This window comes from Trichosurus vulpecula, chromosome 1 (assembly GCF_011100635.1).
Source record: "Trichosurus vulpecula isolate mTriVul1 chromosome 1, mTriVul1.pri, whole genome shotgun sequence".
Taxonomy (NCBI): domain Eukaryota; kingdom Metazoa; phylum Chordata; class Mammalia; order Diprotodontia; family Phalangeridae; genus Trichosurus; species Trichosurus vulpecula.
This window is the reverse complement of record NC_050573.1, coordinates 208,489,344-208,500,457: the sequence shown is the minus strand read 5'-3', so window position 1 is coordinate 208,500,457 and position 11,114 is coordinate 208,489,344. Positions and strand designations below refer to the sequence as shown.

The window sequence follows — 11,114 nt, the reverse complement described above, 5'->3', positions numbered from 1 at the left end:
GGTGTTTAGATAATGCTTATGCTAGCTAGCAGAAAGTAGTTTTATACATTTTATTTGTTTATTACGAGTTTATTTAAAAAGATAGTATTCATGCCTAAAATGAATACATAAGAGCTTCTAAAATACACCTATAGGTATAATTTCTCTCTCTCTTCTCTCTGTCTCTGTCTCTCTCTCTCATATGTTTGGATACATTACCTATCTATCTATCTATCTATCTATCTATCTATCTATCTATATCTACATAAATAGGTAGATAAATATATCGATATGATATAACCATGGCACCTTATCAACGAAAAGAATATGGGTCACTGAGTAGATAGGTAGGTAGGCAGATAGATTGATAGATAGACAGACAGATAGATAGATAGATAGATAGATAGATAGATAGATAGATAGATAGATGTTGTTCTTTAGTCATTTCAATCATATCCTACTCTTCTTAAAGTCACATGGGGTTTTCTTGGCAAAGCTACTAGCATGGTTTGCCATTTTCTTCTCCAGCCATTTTACGAATGATGAAACTAAGGCAAACAGGGTTAAGTCAGTTGCCCAGGGTTGTAGAGCTAATAAGTGCCTGAGGCAGATTTGAAGTCATTAATATGAGTCTTCTTGACTCCAGGCCTGGCATTCTATCTACTGTATCATCTAGCTCTCCCTTCCTCTCTTTTCCTCTCTCTCTCTCTGTATACATGTATGCGTATGCATATCTATGTATATATGTATGTATACCATGTATGCATACATATGTGTGCATGTATGTATACGTGTGTATGTGTTTGTGTGTATGTATGTATACATGAATACATATGTGTATATTGTGTATATGCATATATGCACAAAATTAAAATGTAAACATGGATACATATATGTGTATATATTTAATTTTATATTAATATGTATGTATTGTGTACACACACATAAACAGAGAGAGGCCAATATATTTATGTATATGTGCACGTATGTATGTATCTATATACAGACACATGTGTGTATACACACATATGTATGTATATATAAGCATGCATACTGTGTACATGTTTTGTGTGTGCGTGCATGTATATATTGTATATAACAATATGACATTATATCGTATGTGTGTGTATGTGTGTATATATCACAAAAGGGGTTGATCAGGTATAGCTATAGCAAAAAGTAGATGCAGTGCCAAAAACTGAAGAGAATTTCAGAGCTCTCTGCAAAAGCTTGAAAAGGAATACAGTTTTAAGGTATCAACCATGCAAAGAGTCATTCCATCATCTCCACAGTATGCTAGTGACTTCACTAATCACAATGGAAAATGTGAGAAATCCATCTATGGCTGCTAATTTCCAGATGAGAACTTCACTGTGATGCATATCAGGTTTGGCAACCTGCCTATTGCAAATGCCAAGTTCTAACACCAATGGGTTCAATCTCTTCATTCGCATAATAAAAACAGATTGGTTAAATAGAAAGCATGAAGTGTTTATCATGGATGAACTTAATAAGACAAAACTCTTCAGCACAGAGTACCTATGAGGGGAAAAAGATGAGTTTCCTCAACAATTTATGTAGGGAGCCAATTTCCTAAACAAATATTACCTATTTCAATTTGTGACAAGGTACAAGGTTGTAGAGGGCCAGCTGAGTTAGTCTGTGGTGGGAAAAGTACATGCCAGGTTTTCCTTTGAGCCTGAGCCTGTTCTTCTCTGGGCTGTGTACTCAGGGTGTAGGCCCTCCAACTCCCTTTTAGCTGCCCCTGAGAAAGGGCAGAATGGCATGTGGAGATCCAGCTATATCCTGTTTAAGCCTCTTAGCCCTCTGCAAGACAAGGGCATTTGAGGCTAGGTCTCTGCAAGGCAAGATCATCAAAGGATAAGAGGACATGGCAAGGAACTACCCTCATAGCTGTTATCTGCATGGGAAAGAACAGAAATATTTCAATATGGTTAGAATCTATGGAAATAAGTAACAACACGTCCCAGGGCAGGATATTACAAGGGAACAAAGTAAAGTAGCAGAGCAATGCAATGCTTATCTGATTCCATAGAGTATATAAACTCACCGCCTCTGCTTGATAAATGGAGTTGTACTATAATCTCCCTCCTGGCCCGTGTCTTTCTTTCACTCTCTCTGGCATCCTTATACCTCAGTGCCACCTTCGCAGGAGGCACAAGGTGAGTGTGAGCAGACTACAACATACCACCAATGAGAAACTCTGAAGAAGCAGTAGGAGATGTCACCAAGGAATTGTACGATATGGAGAAGAAAGGGGCTGGTCACATGGAAAGAATGAAAGATGAAAGATAAGCAGGTAGATTGCCATCCTTGTATTTTTGGGAGAAAGTAAAGGCCTCCAGTGAGTTGGATGGATGTCATCTGGTGAATATTAAGAAGAAATGGACAAGAATCATGCTGTGTTTCAACAATTTGGCTAGCAGCTTTTGCGGGGGTGAAACACCAACACAAGCCCAACAAGAACGCTGCCAAAGCACAGGTTCTTTTGATCTGCTTTACTAAGGAAAGCAACGTTAAGGGGTTAACAATCTTACTTTAATTCAGCATACAAATACCATTCACTTAGTTCAGGGGAAAAAGCCAGCACCCTGAACTTCGGGGCAAATACAAACAAATTACAAACATCGATAGACAGACCCAATACAATTCAGTTATCAACATCTAGGTTCAGCCTGGGAGCTCATAACAAGGGTTGGCCCAGAGTCACACACGCCACCACAACTATGGGTAAGAGCTCCGAAAAACAGAAAGCCAACCCCTGGTTTTATATCTTTTTCAGGGTCAAGAGTGAGTCACACATGCGACTCACCCACGTAACCTAAAATCGTCACAGAGGCAACTTAAACCTACGTGGTCTAAATGCCTCTGATGTCCCAAACATGTCACTCAAACTCATGTGTAAACTAGGCCCTCCCCTGAGGCAAGGAGGTCACCAAGGACTCTCAATTTAATCAAGGAAACAAAGGCCAAACTCTTCAAGGGCACTTGGTTGAACTGAGTGCTAAGAGCCCATGCTGTAGGGGCAGGCAAAGATGAGTTGAGGAAAGTATTTTTGGAAGTAGTACCTGAATTGAAGCAATCACAGAACAATTTGAATATTTAGATTTTTCTTCTACCTGGCACTTAGATTTACTATTAGCAAACAATTTTTTAAACTTCAATGTGCTAAAATATTCTGAGTTATTTATTATTACCTCCACAAAGTCCTACTCAGATCCTCATCTTGGAATTGGAAGTAAATGTAATTTATTTTTTAACTTTATTTGTATATTTAGCATTATTTTTTTCTTTTTTATTCTTTTTAACATTTGAAAGTATTTTATTTTTTTTCAAATACATGTGAAGAAAGTTTTTAACATTCATTTTTGTAAGAATTTTAGTTCAAAATTATTCTCCCTCTCTCCTTTCCCTCCACCTGTCCCCAAGATAGCAAGCAGTCTGATAAAGGTTATACATGCATGATCATGTTAAAGATATTTAAACACCAGTCATGTTGTAAAAGAAGAATCAGAACAAAAGGGGGGAAACGAGAAAGAAAAAAACAAAAAAGTGAAAATTATATGCTTCTATCTGCATTCAGAATCCATAGTTATTTTTCTGCATTCGGTTAGCATTTTCCATCATGAATCTTTTGGCATTATCTTAGATCACTGAACTGCTGAGAACTAAGTATATCAAATTTGGTCACTGCACAATGTTGCTGTTACTGTGTACAAAGCTCTCCTGGTTCTGCTCACTTCATTCACAATGGTTCATAAGTCTTTCAAGGTTTTTCTGAAATCTCCCTGCTCATCATTTCTTTCATTTCAATTGTATTCCATTATTTTCATGTACCATAACGTCTTCAGCCATTCCCCAATTGATGGGCATCCCCTGAATTTCCAATTCTATGGCACCAGAAAAAGAGCTGTATGTCTGGGTCCTTCACCCTTTTTCACGATCTCTTAAGTACACAGACCTAGCAGGGGTATTGCTGGATCAAAGGGAAGGCACAGTTTTATAGCCCTTTGGACATAGTTCCAAATTACTCTCCGGCACTGCTGGATTGGTTCACAACTTCACCAACAATGTATTAGTGCTTCAATTTTCCTACATCTGCTCCAACACATATCATTTCCCTTTTTTGTCATATTAGCCAATCTGAAAGGTGTTAGGTAGTATCTCAGAGTACTTTTAATTTGTATTTCTCTAATCAATAGTTATTTAGAGTGTTTTTTATATGATGACAGATAGGTTTAATTTCTTCATCTGAAAAATGACCATATCCTTTGATCATTTATCAACTGGGGAATGACACGTATTGCTATATAAGTCTGACTCAGTTCTCTATATATTTGAGAAATGAGGGCTTCATCAGAAACACTGGCTATAAAAATCCTTTCCAAGCTTTCTGCTTTCCCCCAATCTTGATTACATATATTTTGTTTGTGCAAAAAATTTTAATTTAACATAAGCAAAATTATCCATTTTGCAATTGACAATATGCTCTATTTCCTGTTTGGTCATAAATCATTCCCTTCTCCTTGGACATGACAAGTTATCTATTCCTTGCTCCCCTAATTTGCTTACGATATTATCCTTTATGTCTAAATCATGTACCATTTCGACCTTATCTTGGTATAGGGTGTGAGATGTTGGTCTATGCCTAGTTTCGGCCATACTTTTTTCCAGTTTTGCCAGTTGTTTTTCTCAAATAGTGAGTTCTTATCCCAGAAGCTGGCATCTTTGGGTTTATCAAACAGTAGATTACTACAGTCATTGACTACTGTGTCTTGTACACATTACCTATTTCACTGATCCACCTCTACATTTCTTAGCCAGTATCAAGTAGGTTAAGCTAGCATGTACTATAACATTTGCTGGTTTCAATGCAAGCACAGATAGAGATAAAAACAGTTAATCAAGGAAAGGGAATTAAACAGGACCAAGGCTTTTACACTGCACAGTTATCTCATGTCTATACATCGCAACTTCTTTCTTTGAAAAAGTAGGGCAGGGGTTGGACGTGTTATACAGCCAATTTCATTAACCAAAAAGTAAAACTGTTAATATTTTAACAGACAGGAAGTGACTAATTCCTTCTGTGGAGGTCGTTATAGACTCAGTGGTCTGCGTAATACTCTCTGAGCACTGGCTTTATAGAGCAAAAACATAAATTATTACAAAACTAAAATACTAACATGAGAAAAAATTGTGGTGTGATTTAAATAACTTAAACCTGGCCTTGTATTTAGGTGAATAACTTGTATTTAGATAAGCTACTAATGATGAAAAATGGAATTTAGACTGAAGAAAGACAAATACTGTTTATGATTTTGTACATTCACCCAATTGTTAGAATGAGGCTGAAAAGGCCTAAAAAGTGAATGATTTAAAACTTAATGAACTACTAAAACAAAGAAATTAAAAGTAGCTAATACATGCATATCACTTTAAAGTTTGTGAAATGCATTACTTATATTCTGTAATTTTATTTTATTTTATCCCTACACCCTTTCAATTATACTTCTGACTTTCCACTTTCTAGACTTCAACACCATGCATCAGCTGCTACCTCACCCTCAAATTTCTATCAGGGGCCTCTTCACCCAGGAACATTCTTACTGTGAGGGGCCCCATTCTGTGATTGGTGAGTTCCTGCTGATGCCTCCATTTTGGGGAAGGCCTCTGGATAGCCAACTTTCAGGCTGTGCTTATGACATTTTTTTTCCTTTTCCAGGTATATCAACACCAGTTCCCTGACCTCATACCTTACACATGACCACTCCCCATCTCCATCTCATCTGCTTATTATGTTCTAGCTCCCTTTTTGAGTTGCCTTTCCCCATTAGACTGTAAGCTTCCTGAGGGCAGAAACTACTTTTCTCTTTACTTATATTTATATCCTCACCACTCAGCACAGTGCCTAGTAGATAGCAATTGTTCAAGAAATGCTTGTTGTCTTTCCTTCCTTCACAAGCCTATGAAGTAGGTGCTGTTTTCTACTCTCCATTTTACAGATGATGAAAGTGAATCTGTGAGAATTTAAGTGACTTGTCTGGGGTCACAGAACTAGTAAGTCTCTGAGGCAGGATTTGAAATCAGGTTTTCTTAATTTAGGCTCTGTGGTTGGTCCTCTACACCATCTAGCTGCCTTTAGGCAGTAGAAGGCAATAATAGTTTAGAAAGCTCTGTAAACTCTTATGGAGAAAGATAAAGATTAGGAATAGTATCTCCTCAGAAGACAATTGATCTTATATAAAGCAAATTTGAAATAATATAAAAGTTTAGTAAGGGACTCAATTAAGAAAAGTCATCCTAAGGGCATTTAAGGATGAAGCTGGAATAAAAGGTGGAAAAACTATGAAAAGATATTTATAACAAACTTCTTTTTAACCACCAAGAGAAGTGGAGCCACTAATACGTTCCATATGTCAATATAAGAATGGTAGAATTGGTACTTAAAGAGAATCATAACAGGAAAATCAACTGTATCAGACCAAGTGTACTTATATGATATCCCTGCTGGAGGTGACCCAATCATTAAGACACTGAGAGATCAATTCTCAGCCTCCCTGAAGGAGGCAAAGAAATTAAATTTATGAGATGGGGAGAAGGATATTGGAACTTAATATTAAAAAAAAATGAAGAGAACAGCTATTGACACATACATACTTTCCATATACACAATTGTGTATATTGAAAACTTAAAATTATCATAAAATAAATACATAGGGAGAGATTGAGGAAATCCTTGAAGACTGGGTGAGTCAGGACAGGAAGGCTTTCACAAACAATATCCCAAATTAGACCACATTTATTTTTAATGAGACTTGTGATTTTATAAGTATAAGGAGCTTCCTCATAAAGAAAACTACCTTTATGAAAACAGATTGTCATCTTCTCTGAAATATAAAGCTTTAGAAGGTTATTTGGGGCACAGTAAAGTTAAGTGACTTGCCCAGGGCACATTGCCAGTATGTGTGTCCAGATGTAAGACTTGAATCTAGCTCTTCTGGAAGATAAGGCCAGCTCTCTATGCTCTCTAGACAACTATGCTTTTCGTCATATATATCCCAAATTCATATCACAAAATTTCCTGAGTAATGTGAATACAAGATCTCACTGAAATTATAATTTGCTTCTTTTTGTATCTCCAGTGCTTAACAAAGTACCTGGCACATACTATGTGCTAAATAAATGTTTATTGATTTGATTGCTAATGATTAAAATATTTTGATTCAGTAGAATAAAATACTACATTAAAGTCTCTCTTCCAACAAGGTGTTTCCCATGAAGCCATCACAATTCTGTAAGATTATTTGAAAAATACAATAACCCAGGGCCAGCTTACTGCACCGCCCTTTACCTCCGGCAGCGCTTGGAGGGCGGTGGGGTGCCGGCCAAGGCCTACGTGATGGGCAGCCTGGCCCTGGCCACCTAGCTGGAGGCCGTGGGCATCTCGAGCGTGGGTGTGGGGCCCGAGGCCCTGCAGGGGGTCGGTCCTGGAAACTGGCCGGCCGAGCCCCTGGATTCCGGCGTGGGCGCCGTGTTGGTGGGCTTCGACCCCCACTTCAGCTACGCGAAGCTGACCAAGGCCGGACGCTACCTCCAAACAACGCGGCTGCCTCTTCCTGGGCACCAACATGTGCAACCGACTCCCGCTGGGGGGCGGAAGCTACATTGCCGGTACTCGCATCTAGTCCGGACAGTGGAGATGGGTGCGCAGCGGCAGGCAGAGATCATAGCTAAGCCCAGCAGAGTCATCTTCGATTGTATGGCCAACGAGTTCAGCCTCAATCCAGACCGCACTGTCATGGTGGGAGATTGTCTAGACACAGACATCCTCCTGGGGGTTACCTGTGGCCTCACTCTTACTGGGGTCTCCAGCCTGGAGGATGTGAAAGGCAACCTAAAAGTGGCTGTTCTCCAGGAACAAAATGGTTCCTGATTTCTATGTCGACAGCATAGCTGGCCTTATACCAGCCCTTGAAGATTAAAGAGTTACAATGTCTTTAATCTCCAAAATAAAAAATCAGTTACCTTAATCAGTGGGTGGGCTTGAGCAGGTACTCATCCAGATGAGTACAAAGAGTGTATTGGAATTTAAGAAATCTTAGTTTGTAAACCTTGCAATTGAACTAGGGAGGGGGGGAGCAGAGAGGATGATTTTGTTTACAAATTTCCTCTATTTTAGGACACACTTTGAAAAGAAGAAGGGGGAACATTGTAGTGCCTTCTGATTATGTATTTTGTTGGAAGAAAGAGCCCACCACAATGCGTGCCTTCCAGGAATTCAGATAACTTCAGAGTTGTAATTGAAGCAGCAGGGTTAGGGAAGGGAGTGTTTCAGGCTTTTGTTCAAATTTATCTTTCAGAAAACTCTGAAATTCAAAGTTTATTCAAGGATAAGCTTTATTTTTCAGGCAGGGAGGTGGAGCTATTTTGTGACTTCTGCTTACTGGTACAAACCAAAACAGGCCAGCCTCAACATCTTTTTGTCCTAGGCAGAGCCACATCTTAGAGGCCTTCACCTTAGGGTTACCAAGACTTGGGGAAAGAGAAGGGAATATTCCCATTTGGAGTCCTTCCATTGAAGTGAGGGTCTGTCCCCATCTCTTTTCCTCTTACCTGCTCCCTTTCAAGACAACTGCACTCTGATTGATGTCACAAATGGGCCTTTGTTACATTTCAAACTCAGGGCCCTTGGGCCTTGCTTTGCCTCCATCCAGATGTATCTGTAAAATCTCAGGACAACTCAGAAGGCCCAAGGAAGTCTTAATCCATCGCCAATATTTATTTAAAATATTAAGTGAAGTATATTATATAGAACAGTTTATTAAGTGTGTACTAGAGAGAATGTAAATGGTGTCCACCTTACCCAGTCTTCTTGTTTAGTACTGCTGTTTAGTGAACTGAAAGTGGGTGTTGGTACCAAAAACAATTTTTTTTTTTTTACTTTTGATCAACTTTGTAAAGTGGTGGAATTAAATCTTAAGTGTACTAATTGCTGTTTTTATGTCCTAGGAAAAATATTTAAAAGGATTTCAAATACTTAGGACATGTGCTGGTAGTGCTTCTGTGGGTGGGTGAGAGAAAGAGCTTTGGGGTCGCTTTACACATGCCAGGTTTCTGACTCCCACTGTGGAAAGAAGCTTAGACCCATGACAAAGATGCCTCATCTTAAGGAACAACCTGCATGACTACAGCCATGTCTCGTAGTGGGAACAAGCCAGTGAGAATGGGGTCCTTTTAAAAATCAGAAGGCCAAAGGAGTGCAAGGCTGTATATAGCTTTGCAGCCTTTTCCTGTGAGACACACATGCACACATACATACATATACACATACATATACACATACACACACACATACATATACATACACACATCCCTTTCTCCTGTGGTTTTAGGTGCCAGCAGTGTAAACTTGCAACTTGCCCTGGACTGTGGTGTGGGGACACACTTATGTGCACCCTTTTTGATGCTGGGCTTTGAATTAGGAGGCCCATGGCCTATGGAAACTGGAAATACACACCACCATTTGGAGCTTACGGTGGAGGCTTTAGGAACATCTTGTGGCTTCTGATCATTCCCTGGGCCACTGGGTATCTCCTCAGCGTGGAAATGTGGTTCTGTACTAAGAAAAGCAGAATTCTGATAGCTGAACTTTCTAAGCAGTGTTAATGGGGTTGCACAGCATGATGGCAGAACTTCGCAACAAAATTCACATTTGAGATATGCCCACAGATGTTTGTTCCCATAGCAATAAACATACAGGACTTACCTGTCTCTTCAGCTTCTTCCATAGTCTCACCTACAGGCAGTAAGTGGGTATTTTTCCTTGGCACTGTCAGCTATGTATGCCATGCATCACCCCCAGCCTCCCTCTTTTTGTGGGTTTAAAAGCTTTGTTCTGCTAGATCATATTCTTAACAGGTCTATTCGACTGTTACAAGCCAGTTCTACAGCAGAGGGAGTAGGTATAATAGCACATCCTGTTTGGGGTAGTTTCCTAGGTCGGAAGTCTGAGGCCCTTGGTTGTGCTATCTGCCATGGAACTGTACTGGTAAAGTGTTTGTGAACCTTCCATGCCCCCTGGGGCTCATCCCTCTGTATTTACCCGAATTTGTGTTAAACTTGCAAACCTGCTCAGAAAAAAAAAAAGAAAAATACAATAACCCAGACTCCCTGCAAGCATCAGATAAGACATAGATAGTACAGGTAAATGTTGTGGCTGATGAGGTACTTAACTACAGTCATGGAAGATATCTGGCACAAATTCAAGTTGAAGTGGAGTTTCTTCTGTATGAGATCGTGTTCCTAATGCTTGTGGATGACATTGTGCTGGGGGTAATTGGGCCTAGAATGTTGCAGAGCCTCCTTGATAAGATTTACCCACAATCACCAGTTAGCCTTAACCACTAAAAGAGACAGAGACACAGAAAGACAGAGATAGAGAGAGGTAGAGACAAAGTGAAAAAGTGATAAAGATTGCCTGCTCTTAAGACTTTGACATTCACTTTGATTGACAATCTACAGAACTCATTTTGTTTCGTTATTTCAGTCCTGTCTAATTCTTCATGGCCCCATTGGAGCTTTTCTTAGCAAAGTTACTGGAGTCGTTTGTCATTTCCTTCTCCAGCTCATTTTACACATGAAGAAACAGAGGCAAACATGTTTAAGTGACTTGTCTAGGGTCATGCAACTAGTAAATGTCTGGGGACACATTTGAACTCGGGGCTTCCTGACACTAAACCCATATTTTATCAACTGTGCCACCTAGCTGCCCTGTATGCAATGCCTCATACATCAGTGTATACAACAGATTATTTTCAAAAAATTAGTATGCTGTTTATCCCTTTGGCAGTCTGGAAAGGCATATGGACCATTCTGAGAATATTTTTGAATGCATATAGTAGATTTTTAAAATTGTTCATGTCCCACAGGTTAAGAATTCCTCATCTATAATTTGCATAGACACTGAATTTGGGCAAAGGGGAAAGGATAAAAGAAGAGTAGAAGTATTTGCTGTAGTGTCTACAGGAAATTACAGAGCTTTTTTTTTAATGAGTCTCATTTTCTCTGAAATGAAGGACATCTTTTTAATACTGATTTTTTTTCCAAAGTTGTTG

General features: G+C 39.2%; 1 pseudogene; it reads left to right on the top strand.

Moving 5' to 3' along the window:
- The first annotated feature begins 5,541 nt into the window (after positions 1-5,541).
- LOC118835835 lies at positions 5,542-7,982 on the top strand (annotated as a pseudogene).
- The last annotated feature ends 3,132 nt before the right edge of the window (positions 7,983-11,114 follow it).